This window comes from Perissodus microlepis, chromosome 2 (assembly GCF_051167445.1).
Source record: "Perissodus microlepis isolate ML-2025 ecotype Zambia chromosome 2, ASM5116744v1, whole genome shotgun sequence".
NCBI lineage: Eukaryota > Metazoa > Chordata > Actinopteri > Cichliformes > Cichlidae > Perissodus > Perissodus microlepis.
The window spans coordinates 10,357,046-10,380,653 of record NC_140462.1 but is presented as its reverse complement, the minus strand read 5'-3'; the positions used below and the strand labels follow the sequence as shown (position 1 = coordinate 10,380,653).

General features: G+C 44.0%; 1 protein-coding gene across 2 annotated transcripts in view; it reads right to left on the bottom strand.

Moving 5' to 3' along the window:
* ndst1b (N-deacetylase/N-sulfotransferase (heparan glucosaminyl) 1b) overlaps window positions 1-23,608 on the bottom strand; it is a 51,236-nt gene extending 27,628 nt beyond the window's left edge. For both annotated transcript variants that reach the window (XM_084944964.1, XM_084944954.1), the window contains exon 1: window positions 23,366-23,608. The gene's annotated coding sequence lies outside the window, so the exon portion shown is untranslated. The remainder of the gene's footprint in view (window positions 1-23,365) is intronic.

Below are 23,608 nucleotides of genomic sequence, written 5' to 3'. Positions count from 1 at the left end.
TTGCCCGGATGATTTACCAGCTAGTTTTCTGGTAGACTGAAAAAGAGAGAAATCACTGTTAAAAAAACTGATGCCATCTCAGCTAGTGTTTGCCAGAAGGCATGTGGGAGAATTTGGAACAAAGCTGAAATCGTTTTTGGAATAAGGAGAAAAATGAGCTTTGCTTTTTTTCCCCCTTCTATCACACTAAATGCTATGTATGGTGTAAACCAAACAGTGTGATATCATCATAACTCATCCTTTCACCACAAAGCCTGGTTCCTGCAGAATCATGCTTGGAGGTCTCCCAAGCATGTTTTTGCTTGGGAGAATGCTTGCAGAATCATGCTTGGAGGGGCTTCGTTGCAGCATAATTTGGTAAAGGGTAAAATAAATTCAACAACAAAAGAAGAAAAAAAAAAAACGAACTATGGGAATCTCTGTTATGAAACTATAAAGAGAAGGTTTTGATTTCAGCAAGACATAAATCCCAAACACAGGCCAACAGCTACACAGGAGTGGCTTTAACACAGCTATGTTATTCTATTAAAGTGGCTAAGCCAGCTTCCAGACCTCCGTGCAATGCAGAATTAGTTGCAGGACTCCAAACTTGCGGTAGCTGTGCAACTTACTGATCACAGCTATATGTGCAGTCCCAACATTAGCTTGTAACCGCTGACTGCAGACTTAAGCTAAAAATATTTAGCACTCAGTGTAGTTAAACCCTTATTTTTGTGAATCTGTTGATCTGTGTGAACAAAAGGGAGCAAGAACTTACGCAGTGCGTACCACACCTCTGCCATGGCTTTACGGCTCTACCTGCACCCTGTCACGCTTCCTTTCCCTTGCTCTGGTCTCATCCCAGAGGAGAGCCTGAGCCATGTGTGGGTGTCACAGAGCTGACAGGTCTATCTGGGCTCTGTCTACTGTGCTGGCTATTCCCATTTCCCCTCTTCACCGCCTCCTCCACAGCTGCTGTGTATCCGACTGTGACACCACGCCTGCACGCGCACGCACACATGAGGTATATCAGTTTACAAAAGGGGGAGGCTTGAGGCTACGCACGAGGTCAATCCCAGAACACCTTTAAAAATCCAAACTATATTTTAGCATCTGTTAGATAAAAGAAGAGCGAATCAGAGAAAAGTAGACGTATGTAAGTGGGAAAAGAGACACTGCCAGACCTGTGGATTAAACAGCATCCTATATAGACATGCATATCTACTGTTTGACAGTTTAATGGAGTGTATATCGCTGTTGTTGTTTATGGGTGTAAAAGTGTGCACGTTTCTGCATGAGTGCGTGGATGTTAATCGGCAGTGGGTTATGGGTTCTAGCACTCAATCGGAAAAGCAGACTGTCACATAGTGTGTTAGCCCTGTAAAAATCTAAAATCTGTCTCCTGCCACGGATCCATAATAAGGCCCAGCAGCTGCTCAAGTCAATGCGGTTCAAGCACACGCCGCCACCATAAACCCTATGTAACACATTTCTCATTTAATACGCCTCTCAGCCGTGTGCTCTCTTGAGCACACAAGCAGCCTCTTGCACTGACACACGAGGATTTGCACGCGCAGATGGGCCATTTGTGTGTGTTCTTGCTAGCTGTGGCAGGTGTGGAGACGGAAGTGGGGGTAAGAAGGAGTAAGCTGATCCATCCACTTGTAGTCCCACTGCTATACTATAGCTCCTAAAGGAAAACTTCCAATCAGCTGGGCAGATCAATACACCCAAGCTTCAAGATATGGTGCTCAAAAGCTAAGTAGAAGCACTTAAGGTGAGAGGAATCGTATTGATTACAAAGGGTTAACGTGACCATATGTTCTTAATACTTTCTCTTTCTGAATTAGAAACATACGACTTGGTCAGCTGATTGATAAAAATTGGTAATGCTTTACTTTTCACTCTGTGGCCTTGTTTTGAAGCCTAAAAGTACGTCCATCCATCTACAGACAGCCATGCATTCAGCTGTCATAGGTCGAGAGGCAGGGTACACCTGGGGTAGGTTGTCAATCTGTCTCTTAAATGTACAAATGAACAAATTTAAGCTGAATGAAAAAAGAAAAAAAAAAAAATATATATATATATATGCATGTAGCTCCTGAGTCACAGTGTAGCATTGACCACAATGAAACACTGCTAGCTGAAGTAGATGACCAGAAAGCAAACTGGTAAATCTTTTATCTGCACTGCAAGTTAAAATACTGAGCACAATGAGGTTCAGGATGCCACGACATCTTTGCTCCAATATCAATTATTCAGCATTGCCTTTTCTAACCCTTTAATTATACATCAATGTTAAGATAACAAAGGCTAAGGACGCTCACTGTGTTTCTGCTTACAAAAACACTGCCAATGAAACCCGGATGGGGAAACTTTAGCCTTCAGTTAAGGGCTGAAGGAAGACAGAAGCAAAACGGCCTCCAGGATGCTTTTCCCTGCTGTCGAGCTGTCATTTACGATGTGTCCACCTCACCCACTGTGTGATCAGAGATCAAAGGGTTAAATGAAACTCTGGCCTATAGCCCTGTGCTTACATTATTCAGCAGCTTGTTACAACAGCCTGTTCACTGATCTCACACACAGGGAGACAGAGCTGGAAACTCCAGGGAGGGGAACACTGGGGACGAACAGCCAGATTTAACAAAAAAGGGATGACAGAGAGACCGCGAGGCTGGAGAGAAGAAAGAATAGAAAGAGGGGTGGACCTCAGGGATGTTTGTTTTTTTTAAAGGGTGAGCTGCGGTGAAAAAAGGAGGACTTATTAGGATGAAAAGAGGTATTGAGAAAAGGGGAAGGATGAGAAAGTGGTGAAAGATTGTGAGCACAGGTGGATGACCTGCCAGTGCTCACAAGGTTGCCAGGGGGAGAACTCCTGAATATGGATTTTTAACCTTTGCCCAGAATTTGTTAGCTTTGTGCTCAACGTCCATTTATGCACGTCTCAAATATGGTGAAACATAATGGCGATGAAGGCATTCCGGGTTTTCCTGACAAAAAAACAAAAACGTTCCAAATTCTTCCCCTTCTTTCACTTCTCATTCTCAATAATAGACAGCAGAGTTTTGTCTGGCTGGCAGTGTGTTCAAACAGATAACAGTATCCATTTGCTTTGGACTGCTCTGAAATAGTCCTCTCAGACGCGCACTTACACACGCGCAAAGCAACAAAGCAAAACAACATCCATCAGTTGAGCACTGAACTGACAGTGACCATGTTTTGGGAGCGCCCTGTTTATAGTCCCAGACTTGCGCTGCTGCTCAGTGAGCGGTCTCCTTTGTTCATTAATTGATTGGCCTCCCCTGCTGGGCCCTCAGTAACTGGGTTACACAGATCCATGAAAAGAGGAGGACTGCCCCCCCCCCCCCCCCCTCCCTCGGTGAAAGGCGGAGGATAGACAGACAACTCCGGGGCAGGAATCCGAGTGTTAATATAACTAATGGAGTGAGGACGACGGTAACTTTATTGAAATCACCCTCATCTAATTAGAGCGAGCAGCTGATGAGAGTGAAGAGGGACTGGAAGGAAGACTGGATTCCATTATGCAAAGGGTGATCTCACCATCAATCGAAAGGGTGAGGCTGGGAGAAAGACGGAGAAAGCACTGACAGGACCTCTAACATCCTATCACTTTGCTCACTGGCACTTTTGCTCCCGACAAAAAGGAAGAGCGGCTTTCTCTAAAACAATAGAAGGGTTTTTGGGAAGAACGCATTGGGTGATGTTTTGAACTTCCCTCCCACATCATTAGCTCTTTAGCTCTGACTAAAGCACCGGATCTTTGGTGGTGTTATTTGAAAGCGAGTGACCTCTGTGGCAAGATGAAAATCTGCGCACGGTGTACTGGCTTTGGGCAGGAAAGGCAGCTAAATGTTAACATTTTGCTTCTCTGTCCTGAGGTCAATGAATTAAAAAGGCACTGGAGAAGCATTCCTCTTTGGAAGTCCTTCGAATATTCACACACTTTAAAAAGAAAAGGATGCAGTGCCAATAAGTCGCAGATTGCATTCCTGTAACTCACTCTGTATACTTTATACTGTCACACAGAGGACGAAATGTATCAGTGTGATCTCTACTCATAAGGGGCTCATTCTGTGTAATATCTGCGTTAAAAAAATATATTTTTGGTATTTTGGTCAAAATATAAGCAAGTCTACAGTTTAAGGTAGTTAAAAAAAATAAAAAAAGATGAAGGAAAAACTGTCACCCTGCTGTCAGCAGCACAAGCAGGCTGACCTCAGACCAGCCGCTATAGCCATCAACTAACCGCTAACAAATGTTTTTTGAAAAAACTCAGTCTGGGCTGCTTAGCGCTAGCAGATTTCTTTTTAATTTTTTAAAAGGGGAATAAAAGACAACTGAACTTGGACATTTCTTTACATAAAAACAATGCAAATGAAATAATGCACAGTTAATAAAAACGCCCCTGCACAAAAAAAGGGAAAAAAAGGACCGCCATGACCCGAATTTAGATTTAAAGAGGCGTGAAAACCTCCTCGCAAACAGTAAATGTCTCGCCCAGCCCCGTAACTCCTCCAATAACAGAGACGGAGGCCTGCTGTGCCTTCCCCGCCTGTACGAGGCACGACAGCTGAACCAAATGAGGGTCTGCATCTACCCCGCATACCTCAGAGGATACAAGTTTCCACCACACAGTTTATCCCTCAGGTGACAGGCCTGAGCTCTCTCCACAAACGAAGAGGAGCGCAGACAGATGGGGTGGTGGGGAATGTGGCAAACACTGCCGCTATCAGCCTGATGAATATGGGCGCTGTGTGCGCTAGTGGCGGTCAATAACTGGGGGAGGGGGGGATAAGTGGTGTGGATGACACTGGCAAAAGGTTGGAATCTAAAATCAAATCAAACCGGGCCTAAGGCAGCCTTTGAAATGAGGGCTCATCAGAGCATGACTCTACAGAAATCTTTTTGCCAGCGTAGCGCTTCTCAACCCAAGTGTGGCGTGACAACTCGCAACATAATATTAATATAATATTTGATCAGCCCACCCCCGAGCGATGCAGTCACAATGCATTATGAACTTCAGAGGTTCAAGACCCTGAGCAGCAAAACAGTTGACCGCTTCTCACGAGAGACGACTTCCAGGTCACATGATTCCCATGCAGCGGAGAGGAGGTTAATATTACTGTCACTAGTAGCTGGAGGGAGAAAGACAGGGGGAAGAAGCAGAGAAAGGGAAATACAAAGCATGCTGCTGGTATTTCTTCAGACTTCAAATTACCTGCTTGGCAAATTGAAAGGAGAGGGAAAAAATGTCCAACTTCTCCTCAGAGCTCCTCTAACGGTGTTGTCTTTAAAACCTTTATCACTAATTCATTGCTTCTGATTTCCCAGCAGCAAGGGTTGAAGCTTTGTCTTCTGTCTAATTGAGAGCCAGAGGCTTCAGACTCTAATCAGTCAAAGGTACTAACAGCTTTTCTTGGGCGAGGATGAAGTCAAACACGGAATTATTGTACCAGTGTGTGCAACTTGAAATTACTTTAGTTTCAAGCTCTCCAAAATGGTGATGTGGCAAGAGGTAAAAGTGTCAAGCTGTAACGAATGTTAGAGTTTGCTGCTTGTCGGGATGTGAATTCTATCACCGAGCGGCATTCAAAGAATGTGCCACACATTCAAGACATGAGTTCGGAGCAACTTTAAGCACACGTAATGAATAAAAACTTCCAAAACCAACCCTCCCCGCCCCTCTGTTTTTGCTAGATCTCACTACACCCCCACCTTTCCCCTCACTTATGGAAGAGTACACTAGTCTAATTAGCTGAGCCGTATCCCTTGATGACTCCGCCATTTCCTCTCACTGGGAAGATTAACCACCACAGCACTCCTATCAGCCTCCACATCAACACAATTAGGTGAAGAGTGAAATGTGAGGCATGTCGTCACATTTCCCCAGCTTCATTAGGGCACACGAAAGACAGCTTGACGACAGACAGACTGCTGCATCTGCAGACCAGGGAGGCTCTCGAGCAGGTATACTTAGCAACCCTATCGGCATGGGATGCGGTTAGAACTTGTCCTACATTTGACTGGCCAGATTTATTGTTGATAGCAGAGATTATAACAGGAGCTCAAAGGCCACTTAACATTATAGTCAGCTGCTTTAAGTTTTCACCTGTGTTGCAGCTGATTAGAGCTCAGCAGTACCAGGATGTCAGCCCATTATTAAAATCTACCCGTGTGCTTAAAAAGGTATCATTTCCTCAAGAAGTCTATCGGTCGACCAGCCAGGGACAGGAGTCTTGTGGTCGGCTGTGCTGCCGGTCCATTTCATGTGTGCGGCGGCACAGGCAAACAGTCATATACACACTGAGAGCCACACACTAGCATGTTGTTAGCATGGGAGCTCCTCGCTGTGAGTGATGGCACAAAGTTCGCCAAAGTAAATAACTGGGAGACCACCATGAATCGTTAATAACAACAAACCTGGACAGACACTTAAATCACCCTCACCAAGCAGAAAATGCCAATTTTACAGAAGCTAACAAAGGTGAAGCTACTGAGAGCTAGCCAGCCACAATCCAGCAGCCTCGGTATGAGCAAATGATCAAAGGTTTACAAGCAAAAGTACGGAGACGTATGTAGTAGATGGCTGTCCCTAGCCAAGCCTGGCTCAGCAGGCTTCTTCCTGTTAAGAGCTTTTCCTCCACACTGTCTCGAAGTACTCGTTCATGGTTATTGGGGATTTCTTTCTAATACTGTGATATCTTTGCCCTATAATAAAGAGCCTTGAGGTAACTGTTATTATGAACTGGCAGTATATAAATAAACTGAACTGAACTGCACTGAAAATCATAATGCTTCTCTCTCTCGAGGAGAGTTCACATAAATGCATATTTTCAAATCAACTTCTGGTACTTCCTGATAACCTTCACAGGGGTGTCTCAATCTGGGATGCACCTATATTATATATCTGAAGCTTTGTAGATGCTGAAGTAGTTTTTAGTGGTTTGCCAGATCATTTAAACACACAATTTAAACGCACGCTTAAATAGCACAAGGCTGGAAAGTGCATCTGGTTTTACTCTGTCAGGTTTGGGTAAAATCTGGAAAGATTCCTATCTGTCAAACCACCAAAACTATTCCGGCATGCATGAGGATGATGATTTTTGCGATGAATATAAAATCGAAGCATAATAAATCAATCACTGGCATCAACTAAGACAGTTGTCTGAAGAGGCCTAAAGTCAGGAAAGAGAAGCATTTATTCAGTCTGACAAGGAGCCTCCTAAAGACAATCCATTGTTTCAAACTGCTTCCAGATGCTCTCTTACTTTAAACTGTTGCATTTTCTGGCTATGATTTGTCATTCTTCCAGTCAATGCTGGGGCTTCCTGTTAGCCAAGCCACCACCCAAAGCATCCGCAGAGAGCAAGTGAACTTCAGGAACACTTGGGTGCGTTTGTATTCGCTTTTGTAATGAGACATGTTTCAATTAAATGTAACGAACACAACAACGCGAGTCTGAAACAGGAGGAGAGGAATGCCCCGTTCCCCACAGTCGACATGCTGTTAAACAGACAGCTTTATCAACACCAAGAACACATTTTTTAGGAGGAAACTGACTATTTTGTCATTTCATGGCAGGTTCACTGTCAAAACAACATGAGGTTTAGAAACAAAAGTCTGCAATTCAAAAAGAAACTTTTGTAATATTACTCCACAGCCAGCACGCTACACTACAAAATGCAGCCAGTTCTACTAATGATACCATTAATTAAAGGCCCCATTTGTCATCCGAATGTAAACCAAACCCATCATTGAAGCTCAAAACACTGAACGGGAGTTTACCATAATTCATTAACTAACAAGACACACAAAAATACACAAGGCAGCAATTCAATCTCACAACGTTCAGTGTGTACTAAAAGATTTGCTTTTTTTTGTCACGTGGTAGATGTTTGGGACACAATGAAAAGAGCTCTGAACTGTGAGGCTGCAGTGCAACACCACGTTTCAGATGTACTGACTTTATAATTGCAAGGTTAAGTATTTTGTGAATACCGATCCACACCAGGTGGCCAACACACACTGACCTTTTAGTAAAGAAAAGACCATCTGGATAAGAGCCTGGCCGTGAAGAACTGCACTAATAAATCACACAGAATCTGAATTTTATACAGGGTGAAGATTGTTTAGTACTCTTCAAAGTTAATGCAATTACTCTAACTACCACAATTATTTCACAATTTGAGGATGGCTTCAAGTTATCCTCAAACACCTTTCACTGCTTTTTTTGTTAAAGCAAAAATCCTCAGTTGTAGCTCAGTGGGCAAAGGATAGGAGTAGGGATGGGTACCGGTGTCCGGTGCCATGATGGCACCGGTTCTGACATAAACGGTAGTAACCAGACCGAAAAGCAGCGCACATTTCGGGGCTTTATTTCGGTGCTTTTTTTTCCTGAGCTGTGATACACTTTAGATTCTAGCCAATCATTTTACGTTTCCGAGGATAGTAGGCGGGTCCAGGTACGTACGTTCTTTTAGAGCAGAGCTACAGATTAAAATGCCCAAGGCGAAGCGGTCAAAAGTCTGGCTGTATTTCACAGCAAAATATGCAAACTCAGCAGCCTGCAACAAGTGCTTTAAGGTGATACTGTGAGTACTGTCAAAGGAGGTAACACCTCGAATCCGATGAAACACCTGGCGACGCATAGCGTTTTTTTAAAAGCCGAGAAATGCACCGTATTTGATAGCTTGCTGCGAGACCTCACACCGAGCACATCTACTGCGGGTGTGGTGCCTGTTATCGGACCCGGAGTTAGCAACATCCCCCAAAAACCCGAAGAGTAGAGTCCTGGCCCCTAGCCCTGCCAGTGTAGCAGAAATGATGACGGATGATGATGGCAGCAGCAGCTGTTCTTCTCTGCGTGAGTAGCTTAATGTTGTTCGTGTGTAATTTACGTTGAGTAGGCTAACCACGTTATTACATTAATGCATGTAAGGTGAACTAGCAAACACCGTCTTAGTTACATGCGGCTGTCTTCTTGTTTAATGGCAGATACTCCCTTCACCCTGGCCAAAAAGGCTAAAATGACCAAAGAAAAAGTGGAAAACAGTTAAACATGAGAGGTTTTTGGACAAAGTTTGTGTTTTTTCCATTGATTAAGCACTGCTTCCAGCCAAGAGTGATACCATATATGCCCCATAGCTGCAGAAAAGGCTAACATTGTTATCTTTTTACAAAAAAACAGCTGAACATGAGGTTTTTGGACCAATTTTGTGTTCTTCATTCTTTAAGCACCGGTTCGAGCACCGTTTAAGCACCGGCACCGTTTCAAAAGTACCGGTTTGGCACCGGTATCGGATAAAACCTAAACGATACCCATCCCTAGATAGGAGTCAGTGGTTTGGCAAAGAATGAACAGCCCGCGGTAGACGCCAAAATAAAAATGCCACCCCTTCTTTCAGTGAATTAAAATTTGTTTTGAAATAAGAATAAATTCTGAATTGGAGTCAAATCGGTAGACTGCCAATGATTACCATCCTTATGTAACAGGCATTTGTGACTCTTTTGTAACGCTTTATGCACCAAGTAAGAAAAAAGCAGAAAGATGAAACAAAAATAACAGTTACTCACTGCTGTGATATTATCCTTTGAGTCACAAACAGTCTTTTGTTTTATTGAGGGCTCTAAAGTCAAGACGATTTATGAAGAGGTTGATTTTATGCTGGATTTTCTTTTTTTTTCACATTTCAAAATGACCCAGGCACATGGTATAATGGCAATATACAGTGACCAGCCACTTTGTCAGGTACACCTGCTCAACTGCTACTTAATCAGTGGATAGACTTCTGATGCTGGTCTATAAAGCTCTGAATGGTTTAGGACCAAAATACATCAGTGACCTCCTGACCTGAACCTTCCAGATCCCTCAGGTCTAGGGATGGGTACCGGTAATGGCACCGGTTCTGACATAAACGGTAGTAACCAGACCGAAAAGCAGCGCACATTTCGGTGCTTTTTTTTCCTGAGATGTCACACACTTTGGATTTCAGCCAATCATTTCACCTTTGCAAGCATAGTAGGCGGGCCCAGGTACGTACGTTCTTTTAGAGCAAAGCTACAGATTAAAAATGCCCAAGGCGAAGCGGTCAAAAGTCTGGCTGTACTTCACAGCAAAAGATGCAAACTCAGCAGCCTGCAACAAGTGCTTTAAGGTGATACTGTGCAAAGGAGGTAACACCTTGAATCTGATGAAACACCTGGCGACGCATAGCATTTTGTTAAAAGCCAAGAAATGCACTGTATTTGATAGCTTGCTGCGAGACCTCACACCGAGCACATCTACTGCGGGTGGGTTGCCTGTTATTGGACGCGGAGTTAGCAACATCCCCCAAGAACCCGAGGAGTACAGTCCTGTCCCCTAGCCCTGCCAGTGTAGCAGAAATGATGACGGATGATGATGGCAGCAGCAGCCGTTCTTCTCTGAGTGAGTAGCTTAATGTTGTTCGTGTGTAATTTACGTTGAGTAGGCTAACCACGTTATTAAATTAATGCATGTAAGGTGAACTAGCAAACACCGTTGTAGTTACATGAAGTTGTCTTCTTGTTTGATGGCAGATACTCCCTTCACCCTGGCCAAAAAGCCTAAAATGACCAAAGAAAAAGTGGAAAACAGCTAAACATGAGAGGTTTTTGGACAAAGTTTGTGTTTTTTTTCCATTGATTAAGCACTGCTTCCAGCCAAGAGTGATACCATATATGCCCTATAGCTGCAGAAAAGGCTAACATTGTTATCTTTTAACAAAAAAACAGCTAAACATGAGAGGTTTTTGGACAAAGTTTGTGTTCTTCATTCTTTAAGCACCGGTTCGAGCACCGTTTCAAAAGTACCGGTTTGGTGCTGGTATCGGATAAAACCTAAACGATACCCATCCCTACTCAGGTCATCTGGATCTGTTTTTTTTAATCAGTTCCCAGAGTCAGAACCAGACACGGAGAAGCTGAATTCAGCTTTTATGCTCCATATATCTGGAACAAAGTCCCAGAAAGCCTCAGATCAGCTGAAACACTCAGTTTATTTAAATCCAGGTTGAAGACTCACCTGTTCTCAGCTGCATTTGAATAAAACACCAAATTCGCACTGTTTCATTTTTAAGTTTAAATTCTAAAACTTACATTTTAACTACTGATTTTATCTATCTATTTTAAATCATCCTTTTTATATGTTTTTATTTTTTTAATGTCTTTGTAAAGCACTTTGAATCACCTTGTTGTTGAATTGTGCTATATAAATAAACTTGCCTTGCCTAATCAGAAATTCACATGACAGCAGCTCAGTACATTTAGGCAAGTAGACGTGGTCAAGACGACTTGCTGAAGATCAAACTCAGCATTAGAATAGATATGAAACGTGATTTAAGCGACTTCGGACACACGACCTGGCACCAACAACCATGCCATTTCACAAGCATTTCAGAAACCTCTGATGTACCAGGGTTAGGGAAACACCCCCAAAACAAATCAAAAGAAAAATTGGTGCAACATAGCATCATGATATTTTGCGTGTTGATGTTGTATTGATACGCCAAACATCAATGTTTTATTAAATAAATAAAAATACTTATCTCCTGCACCACCATCCTGAGAGAATATCAGCAGAGCAAACTGATTAATTACATTAAATTAAAATCCATCCAACACAATTAAGCTACCTCTTAATTCAGAGCAAGTGAATGGCTCAGTCGCATGAGGGGTAAATGGGACAGCAACCTGCTTGCACTAAAAAAAATAATTAAAAAAATATAAAAAGTGGATGTCTGGTGATTATATTGATTGTTTCCCCACATTCTCCGACTGATTGCAACTTGTGGTGATTGAATGGTTACCCAGAGCTTAAGCGTGCTGCACAATTGCAGCCACGTTTAATCGCCTGATAAGAGGCAACCTTTCTGAAAAAAGTTGCATATTGCAGATTGCCAACATGTTGCAATCGGTCTGAATGAGCCTTTGTCAATGAGTACAAATCGAGAGGACTCAACACAATTGGTTTTCAGCTGGTTGCATTCAGGTTGTAACGTATAAAACAGGAAGTTTGCTGAGCGCAAATATAACCCATCTTCAAATAACTGCTTCCAGCAGTATAACGTACCACTTTACAAAGCTCAAATCATGTCAAACTGGTTTCTTGAACACAACGGGTTCACTGTACTCAAACAGCGTTATAGTCACTAGATCTCAATCCAATAGAGCACCTTTGGGATGTGGCAGAACAGGAGATTAGCATCACGGATGTGCAGCCAATAGTGATGGGATTTCCGGCTCTTTTTAGAGATCCGGCTCTTTCGGCTCGGCTCACTAAAAAGAGCCGGCTCTTTCGGCTCCGAACTGGCTCTTCGGGTTGTTTTGTTGCTTTAATTAATTTATTATTAACAATAATATAAAATTATGCACAAAAGGAATTACTAATGTAAAAAAAAAAGTGGTTTTATTTATATATGTTTATATATAAATATATGTGGTGGCCCCTAGAGACAAAGCACGTACAAACTCCAAAACACATTCCTAGAGTTAACTGAACTTCCAAATCAGAGCTACCTAGATCACTTAAATTACACAATTGAAAGCATATGTGTATTGTTTGTGTATTTATACACAAGCACTCATATATATTCAAATAATTAAAAAAAAAAGTTCATTTACCTGTTACTACCACACACCAAATCCGGTCGTTGGTACTTCCTGGCTTGTGTAGCCACTAGGTAACAAAAGCTCAACACTGCGCCTAGCATCCTGGAGCACTTCTGTTGTGTTTTGTACGTGCTTCAGAGTTTGTACGTGCTTCTGGAGTTTTTACGTGTTTTGGAGTTTTTACATGTTTTGGAGTTTTACGTGCTTCAGAGTTCGTACGTGTTTTGAAGTTTGTACGTGCTTTGTCTCTAGGGGCCACCGTAAATATACTTTTATTTATTCACTCCACATAAAATGTAATAAATAAATCATATAATACAAAAACCAACAAGTCACAGTTCAACCTTTAACTATATAAATTTTCAGCTTTTTCCTTTTAAACCAATTTAAAGTGAAACAACACAAAACACAGCAAACCACAACACAATTAAATATAAATTAAAATATGAAAACTAAAAGAACATGCACATTCTCTGTCATATGGGCCCGCATGAATAAACTTTCTGAATCCTTTATCATCCGCAACTGAAAATAGTTATGGATGATTACTATACCTTTCTAATGTGACGTTGTTGTCCCTGGCTCTCTTTCTCTGTCTCTCCCTCCCGCTCTGTTCCTGTGCTACTGCCAGTGTAACTACCGTCCCTCCCCCCTCTGCCCAGCGCAAAGCACAAGGCTGGCGTGCGGAGTGAAGCGGAAAAAAAGTGCGAGAGAGAGGGTGAGAGAAAGAAGAAGAAAAAAAACCCACGGCTCGCGATAAGGAGCCGGCTCCCATTGTTTACGTCAAAGATCCGGCTCTAAGAGCCATTTCGTTCGCGACCGACACATCACTAGCAGCCAACAAATTTGCAGCAATTGCGTGACGTTATCGTGTCAATATGGAAAATCTCTGAGGAAAGTTTCCAGCACCTTGTTGAATCTGTGTCATGAAGAACTGAAGCAATTCTGAAAGAAAAAAAGGGGTCCCGACCTGGTAATAAAGGAGCCAGTGAGCATAAATAAGCAAAAATATCCTTGCACAATGTTTTTTATGAAACATTTGGACCACTGAAAAACTTTTTCCCTGCATGGAAAACAGTCAAGGACAAAAAGACCGAGACATCCTCATGATCAGACATGCTTCCAACTGACATAAGAGTACACAGAACATATGTCGGGCTTTCTGAAAACATCTGTAGGCTCAGAGAAGTCTGTCGGGCAGGCAGGGTAAACAACATGGTTACTAGCATCTCACTCCCCCATGCTAGCCAGGCCTGTCAATCACATGAATCAAGCTAGTGGCTGCAATTCAAGTGGATAAAGGAAGCCCAAGACACGGAAGACACGAGCTACACCGCACGAACAAAAACATGGCAATTTATTTAAAAAGGAAAACAGACACAGAAAGACAAATTTGAGTTTAAGGCTCAACGAAACAAAACACAACAAATGTGTAGCTAATTGAGATGTTCAGCTCAAAGAACTGCTGTGGTGATAACTTGAGCAGCAGGTTCAAAAATATGTAACAGAAGAAGAAAGAAAATGCAAAATCTGCCACTGAACAGGACGGGACAGAAAAGAGCAGAGAAGCGAAAACATGCAAAGGGAGGAAGACGAGCGCATCAGAACAGAGGAAATCTAACAAAAGACAACAGAACACAGTCGGAACACAGCGAAGCCGAGCACAACACACCAGAACAGGCTGTAATTGTGTTGTGCGGGACTGACCCCAGCGCATCCCAGCAGGCACTGCATGATGAATGGGCCTGGCGATGACTACATCCCACTCCCCCCCTCCTCCTCCTTCTCACATGCTCTCTTTTCTCCCTCTCTTCTCTGTCGCCACTGTTAGCCCTTCTTCTGTCCCTCCCTTCCCCAAAACCGCACTCTATTCAGCTGCTGCCATCCCACAAGATTAATTTGCATTCAGTGCACTTAGTCCTCGTATTGTGCCCTGACACAATGACATATTACAGTGCACAGCACACCTATTAAGCATATAGTCTAGCTTGAGGGACGATGCTTTTTTTTTTTTTGCTCGATGGTTATGATAAAGTACAAATGTGTGCAAGCAAGAACCACGAGGGTAGAGCTTGATTGGTTACAAACACAGAGAGGCTCTGACACGCGAGTCCAGGCGGAATCATTACAGGAGCAGTTAGATAACCTCGATTAATGATTCACTAGACCCAAACTAATAAACTGGGTCAGATTGTGTTAGCGGCGGTAGCGAGAGCAGAGAGACCTTCAGGTTAGGCCGCATGAGAGCGAACACCAGCAGTAAGAGCGAACTAAAAAAGGAAAATTAAAGAGAGAGAAAGAAAAAATAGTGATAGAGGTGTTGGTGTTACTCCATCCTAGACCCTAAGGACAGAGACAGTAATGCATGGGAAATGGGCTTTTTCCTCTAGCTTTTCAAGCTGTTGTTTCTCTTTCTGCTGTTCCATCCTAACAATGTCCTGGGAGAAAAAAAAAATAGGGATACAAAATTTAATTTGCTACACTTTCTCTAGCCATCACCCACTGTGCCCGGGGGCAAAAGAAATGGATTCTGGAATTTATAAAGATGAGTGAAATAAAGAAATAAAACAGGGCACTTAGGAGAAGGCACCAGAGACAATGGCACAGAGGGTGGCAGGGAGAAACGAGAGCAGAGTTGGAGGAAAGCAGAGGGCCGGGAAAGAAACTGGGAGACTGTTATGTAGGCCAGACATGAACTCTATGGTTATCATAAACCAGCGCTGGGGCGCGGCCAACTAAAGACCAAGGGGTTACTCAAACAATCAGATGAGGGTGATGATAGCTGCCACTCCTGACGCTATCACGGCTAAACACGGAGGTGACTGAGGGGTTAACAAGTCATTACCTCACCCTGTTGCACTCCCAGGGGAGACACAGAGTTGTGGCAGCAGTGTATATATGTGTGTGCGTGTTTTCCCCAAAGCCTGAACTGCACCTTTGGGCTAGCACTCAACAAAGGGAAGCTCAGCAAAGTGACGTCAGTACGGGGATGAAGCTGGCGTGCGGGAAGAAAATGGGAAACAAGGGTGTGGAAGATGGCAAATGGGGAGGTTTTGGACCATATAGTGGAGTCACATTACTCCCCTGCAGCTCTGCTCTACCTGTCACATAAGCACTTTGAGGACTCGACACAAAAGCCTGAGCCTTCACAACTTCAAATGCCTGCTTTGCTGGGGCAGATCAGAGGCATTGGAGGGATAAAGGAAAGAATAAAGGTGAAAAAAAAAAGTGCCAGGCTTGCTCAATGTATATTCACAGGATCCCAGTCATGAATATCATTATCAGATTCTTGACTCTATTTCATCCACTACTCAGTCCTACAGTTTAGGGGGGGGAAAAGGGAAGGGGGGAGGTTCCATCTCGGCCCACTGAGAGCCAATGAGCTCGGTCAAGCTGCAGCAGAGAGTTGGAGGCCATTACTAAGAGAAAACAAACACAGACCTCTGGCCAGGCACATACAGCCCGGCCCAGACACCTGTGTCCCATTCACCAAACATATCCGGGCACTTAACACTCCACAGAGGGGGTAGGGTTGTGTTTGTGTTTTCAGGCTCGCACACCCCACTAAAGTTCCTTCAGTTTGGTTTCTTTACCCAAACAAGCCTCCCAGCCTCTCTGCAAGGACCGAACGCTCGCTGCCGTACGCGTTCCGCTGAGAGCGGCCAGCCGTTACGTCGCCTGACTGTCACAACTGACCCCTCTCGAAGCTGCACCCTTTGAATAAAAACTGGCCAAAAACCTGGCAAAACAAAGCTCATTCATCCTGCTGTCATTTGCAGTCTCCAGCCGTCCTTCTGTCTAGGTTCCCCAGCTGTGTCTGGACCAACCTCCGCCAACACCTGTCCTGCACAGACAGGGACAGCTACACACACACACACACACACAGACAGACGCATATCTCTCTGCCACCCAGGATGAATGAGAGACAGCAGGCTAGGCAGACGTGGCACCGCCTCGGATCAGTGGAGGGGTATGCGCGGAGCTGCCAGAAGCTAAACCTGGGGTCGGCACCGTCACAATTCTTTCCACCTCAGCAATTCAAAATGGAAAAGAGGCGTGTCATCAGCTGCGGTCACTTTGTAGCGCTGTATTCTCAGTGTCTCGGTATGATTTTATGAACTGATATGGAGATGACCCATAACCCTGAGGATGACTCACAGTTTCCAAACAAAGATGAAGGGGGAGGAAGAAAGCGGTACCGAGCTGTTTAGATGTATTAGCGGCCGTTTGCATGCTAGAATGTTTTGTTTGCTCTGAAGTCAAATACACTCGCAGATGGGAGCCGACTGGACACCAGATGACTTGCTGTGATGTGGTAAAATCGTCTGCTTTGGGGCCAAGAGACGGGGGAGAGGGAAAAAGAAGAGAACAGGGGCACTGGGCACCAGATGCCCTACAAAAGTCAATGCAGTCCTGGTGGGATGCCACCACTCTGGCGCGGTCGACTCTCAAGCAACTGGACGGAGAACAGAAAAGAGCGTGCCACAGATCTGCCTGCTCTTATGCTGTATTGCCATCCCAGCGAACAACAACTATCATTACAGGCTAACAAAGGAAAACTAAAACCTCTACCTGACTTTGCGTAGGTGTTCACTGCCCGCTTTTTTTTTTTTTCACAGTATCACGGCTCATCGTGACAGCGCTGTAAACATAAACTCGAGTTGGCAAACAGAGAACACGGGTTGCCTGACAGCGTGAGGTCAAAGCTGTGATCTTGTTTAGGCTCGAGGAAGAGCTGTCAAACAGCATGAACACAGGCCTGAGCACTGCAAAATACAGTACAGACACTGATTACACTGTCAGTTATCTGTAAATTGGTACGCTTAAGTACATCTAATGCAACCTGCTACACCTCCTTTTGTGAAGGTCACAATTTGTGCGCATGTTAGCAGCTGTAGTCCGCAGTGCTCCCGAATTTGGAAAGGTTATTCTAAATTTATTCTCACTCCATGATTAAGAAAAAAATGATGGAGCTTGTACTTGTGTGATATGTGTGGTCTTTGCTTTTCGTGAAAGCTACTTCATTGAGTTTGTTTCACACTTGGTGGGTGGATTACTGGGACCCAAAACAATGCAGTGCAGAGACTAAAGTAGTTTCCGTGGCCTGTAGTCAGACAAACATAAAAGGGAAGTACTTTATAATGACAGCAAGAGACTACATTAGGGGTGGTGCAAGTAATCAACGCAATCAAAGCCCAGACAATGCATTCCAGTGGAGAACAAGCTGCAGCTTAAACTCACCCATGATCACTTATAGTGAGTACTAAGACAGAGACCCAACAACGTGACGCTCTACAAGCACTGCAAATTGAAAATGGCTTATCACAAGTACGACTGCTACGCGCAGGCACTTGAAGAAAAAGCATCCAAGAGTGCTTTGTCAAGACTGCAGCAAGCGCAAGACACAGTATTGTTTACTTTGTGTCCTCATCCAAGCACGGTACATTACGATTATAAACACGAGAAACCCTTCTGTTAGTAGCAGACGCGTTAAAATTGATTTCGAGAAAATGGCCTAAATGAACGACTGTTGGTAGAGGATGTAAATCATTTCTGTTATTTCCCTTGCCCACAGATTACTTTAACTGCACATTACTCCGACTAATGAAATTAATCTATGTCATAACAATTTGGTTATGACAACAATCATCCGAGTAAAAAAAAAATGTAAATATAAATCAAGGAGAGGGCTGCTGTAACGTAAAGTAATTCAATTAATCAATGTGTCACAGCAATACTTTTGAATTTTAGGACCAGTACTTTTCTAATTAGGCGTCCTATTTATTAGGGCTAATATAATAGTATTATTATTAATGTGCTAACAGGGCAGGTAGTGAAATTAGGTGATGATTAAATAACTGACATGCAGTATTCAGGTGGGGAAATACATATTAACCTTTGGAACAACTGTTATATTAATTGACTTATTAAAAAACAATCATTAGATTAATTTTAAAAAAGTGTAATTATTAAGTGCTGCCCCAGAGTATATTATATTCACATGCATGAAAAGCAGTGGTCAAATGTATATTTGGTATTTGGTAAATCTTGCAAAATTCCTGCTTAAACCTTAAATTCTCCTACTGCCTGTTCCTCAGTGACATACATGCAAATAGATGAACTTTTCTATTTAGAGTAAGGGATGGATGCTATTTGCAACTAAACTGTATACAGACTGAGACATGCATGCGTGAGAGCGTGCACACATGCCAGTTCTACAGCAGGTGAGAGTATGTTTGTGGTATGCGTAGTGCAGTCACACACGGCCGGGGCCACGGCAACTGAATAAACACAACCACCCTCATCCCCGCCTCCACTACCACGGCAACTACCGTTACCTATCTTCCCTCAAAGTTCATGTAAATGAGCTTTAAGCACCAAACCTATAGTTCAAAATATAATCATTATTGATTTCTAGTGTAATATGTAAGATGGGCTTAAAATTTAAAATACCTGGATGCGTTAAAAGCATTTCTTAAAGCAACACCGAGACAAATCACTGACAGATCTCTAACTCAGTTGGAAAAAAAGAGCAAACCAAACATCTAAATGGACAAAGGAGGGAAAAAAATCTAATCATATCCGATGACTGATAGCACTTATGATGAGGATGGGGGGGTTAAAATATCCGGCGGTGAAGTGGTGCGTTCCCATTACGGCATCTCTCCATCTCTGAAAATGGCTTCATTAACAGGCCTGTGCCGAGAGCTCCCTCGCCGAGCGTACGAACGCGCAGTACCCCAAGGGTCCACCGGAAAGGCTGAGGTGAAGTCCATTAACACCCGACAGCTTGTTTTTTGACCACTAAATAAAACAAGATACTTTTTCTCTGTCTGCAGTATAAATAGCCTTTAGCTTAGGGGCTGGAGAGCACGAAAACTCTCCACTCGAAGTAGAAAATTAAACCCATTGATTTAGTGCTGTTGATCTGGAGGAAAGTGAAGATGTAAAAACCCATACGAAGAGCAAGGTCACGCAATATTCAGAAGCCCGTGGACCTGAGAAACAGCTTCTTATCAAAATTTATACAGAGGGTAGCCAAGCGAGGCTCTTTTGTTATTCATTAGAAGCAATTTAACAGCCAATCTTTGTTCAGTATAACTCCCGCTGTGGGCCTAATCAGAGCACAATTGAGTTTAATGTACTAAAGACAACTGATGTTTTTCCTACTACGTCATTCATTCATTGTATCTTTTTCTGGATGAGCATGTCAACTAAATGGCCTAAAGAGATGTAAATGTCTCTATCTTAGCAGTGGTAAGGGGAAATGGGTGTGATAAAAAAAAAAAACCCTGTTCCCTGCCATATCTCATGACCTGTCTTGCTTTTCTGGCATACATTCTGACCCCTCAGGCAACCAGAGCCGGCTACCTCGAAGCCCATGACATAGGTCTTAATTTCCCAGCACTTACACTCCAGTCATGTGTCATTTGATGAAACACAACACCCCAGTTACCATTATTTGTCTGGATACAGGATCCTCTGGAATGTATCGGATTCCTGCCTCAGGGGGTATGCACCTCGGAAACATGGTCCTACCTCCACCAGCGACTCTCTTCCACCCTCCTCCCCCAACCCCCTCCGCTTTCCATTCAGTAAAATTCCACTAGAGGCCTGCTTGATTCGCACTGCCTCATCGCCGATCAGCCTAGTACGCATCACAATAGAGGAACAGTTCATTGTATTGAGGGCAGTTTTCCTCCTTTGCGTCACACTGCCAGCTAAAGAGTAAACACCACGCTGAACTCTACCTTTTGTGCAACCGAAGTTGAAGCCAGGTCACACTGCCATCTGTGCATGAAAGCAGGTCCCGGAGCTCATAATGAAATTCAAATAGAAAAAAAAAACTATTTTGTGCTCTGGTGCAACAAGGGTCACAACATATCTCCCCTCCCCAGAGAGCAACAGTTATACCATGCGGTACTTGGGCTGGTAGTACGGAGTATCTCTGAGTCACTGGCCTGCGTAATTCAGTCTAGGGAATTATGACAGTGGAAAATCATTTCCCCGGGCCGGGGATGGGAGGCCATGGCTAATCGTTCAGTAATCTGATCTGCCTGCATACTGTAGCATTCAGCTAGCCTCGCCAGCCACTCGCACATGTGGACACCCCTACCGCCTGCCAACTGTCTGGATGGACGCTAGCGCCATTCAAAGACAACTCTCCAGGTTTTCCCGAGGATTACAGATGATATCGGATCATTTGCTAATACTCGGTTGTGCTGCGCTGTCTGAAATGTATTTACTTTGCTCCTGCTCTCCAATACGCCTCATGGTAGCCCAGCCTAAGCCCAAAAATGCCACCTCCACATTCCGGGACAGAAAAGACACTTAAACGCAATCTACTTTTTAGAGGCTACAGTGGCGCAATCTGCCTCTCGAACTCTGGCTTATTAATCCAAAAGCTTCATTTTAATGAGGGAACATCTGACTTTGTCTGTCAGACAGCAGGCTCTAGCTGGGTTTACGTCCAATTGCAGATTCCAGTATCTTGTGGAGCTAGTGGTGTTGTAGTAATATGTGAATAAAAACCATAGGGAGCAGCTCTGTGGCACAAAGCAGTGCTTATAACCAGCAGAGAAGGTTGAGGGTTGTTGGGGGGGGAGTTGAGTTTGGAAAGATGCCTGGCTTCGGCCTCACACTAAAGAGAGGTCTGCCCCCCACACACAGAGTGGAGCTACAAGGAGCAGTGACATGGAAAAATACAAGCGCTGGCAAGTTGTTGGGCCCTGCAGCTCCCAACAATTACTGCACATAGCTTTAAATGTGATGATAGTTACTGCTTACAATTAAATTTACATCCACCTCTACAAGGAGATAAGCAACAACGAAGGGCTGGAGCCTCTGATCGACAGCCGATCTCCCTCTGTTCCCTGTTAAAACCTTAAAATCTACAATGACATACTGCCTGTGATCATGCCTCATTCTGATAAACGCTCAAGACGCGCCTCGGTGACGCGATCTGTCATACAGCATCATACCCGCGCTATTTTATCAACCTGCATGTATGTGTGTGTGTGTGCACGCGTGTAGGCATTGTAGCCCTGCTGTGCTGTTTCACAGGTATATCTAAGTGAAAAGATGTTGATATATGATCAAATGGATGCGGCAGCAGTGGCAGCCTTCATCAGCTGAAAGCGCTAGATCACAGCATGGTTGGCAGCCAGTGGGAGCAGTCAGATGGAGGGTTAGAACAACCAGACAAACAGTTGGCACGGATAAATAGAACACAACTTAGGATCCGGCTTTCCACAAAATTTTGACAAACAAATGACAGCAACCTTACTCCTTAAAAAATTATAATCTGCAAATGGAATAAGCCCCACTTTTTCTCTCTCTCTCTCTCCACAGATGCAGGGTGGGACATTTGATAAACAACACATGGCTTGGGAATAGCAAAAAAGGAAAAGAAAAAAAAGTTAAGCAATGGTCAAATGAATCTCTTGATACATAAAATCAGCAGGGCACTGCTTTTCACTTGCAAAAATTTGCTCTGCAGCTGAGGCAAAATGCAGGGAAAGTCCTTGTGACTTTGCCAAATACATTCTGAGCGTGAGTCACTGTTCTTTAGTAATCTCTTAGTCACTTGAGGTGCACACTTCCATGCTCCAACGCCCCAAGGCAACAGATTTCAGGCAGGTCTGGACTGCCTACCCCCCCTTTTTTTCTCTTTTCTTTTCTTTTTTTTTTAAGTGTTTATAGTTTTTAACGGATGCGGTGCTTGGTGGAGGCATGCATTTGCTCTATTTTACGCCAGACAAGAGCAACAAAGCAGGCTCACAGAGAGAAGACACAAATCGTATCTGAGCCTTCCTTCTGTGCATGGCTGGAGCCCTTTTACAACAACCACCAAGCCACATGTAAACATATCAGAACCGGGTGCCTTTCTCGTGCATTTGAAAATGTCCCAGTTTCTCAGAATACAAAAAAACCCTCATCTGGTTAATAATTTGACCTAATCAGCTTCACATTATTAGTTGTAAACAGTTAGTAAATTAGAAAAATCAATAAACAAACACCAGCATTTAGATGACTCCTACAGGTATCTGATACATCCCATAATAACAGCTTTTTACAAGCAAGTTTCAAGAAAAAAATATGATCACCTAAATCAAATGAAGTCATATTAAAGCACTAGTTACACTCCCGTGCTAATCTTTTGTCCACCTCTGCCACGCGCAGCAGACACTCGCATAAATCTGTTATTTTACGCACACTATCATTCGCCTTTTTAACCACAGCACTGTAACAGGTCTGCTGTTAACACTGCGGCCAGATAGCGCAAACTTATGGGAGGGCGATAATTTCCTAACACCGTGCACACCGAGCCACAAAGTTGTAGAAAGCAGTTCTGCTCGGTGCCGAGCTGTGCCGTCGGGTCCCCCTTGATAAAGGAATTCCCGTGAAAATCACGGAGCGGTTCTATCCTGAGCACAAACTTCCACCCGACCCGCTCCACGACAATAACGTTAGCCCCTCGATCTCCGCTGCTACGTGGACTAGCGTGAAATCTGTGCCGAGGGGCCGCCACCATAATAACAACGCCGGGGCTTTATGTTCCCAGCTAGTGGGCAGAGAGAGAAAGAGAGGGAGATCAGGCCGAAAAAAACTGGCCTCATCTCCGTCTGCGCCAGACAACTAGCCTGGCCTGGGGAGACCGAGCGACGAGGCTTTCGGTCGCCTACCAAATAGCAAAAACACCGCGACGCTCCGTGCGGTCGTGTCGATTTTCACTCACCTTGTCCGTGTGTGACGACGCACGGATGTTGTGCACACGAGGCCGCCCGGGTTGAATGTGGTGATTTAAGCGCGCCGGGCTCACGTCGTCTCGGTTTGCTGTCGGCCGTGATGTGGAAGCGGGCAGAGCGGACTCGGCTGGGAGAAATCGGGAAATGTGAGAAAGACCCTCTCTCCTGCAGCTCTGTGCACAGGCAGTAGCCCATAACTGTCGTCAGGAGGCGCCAGCGCGGCGCATTTTTCC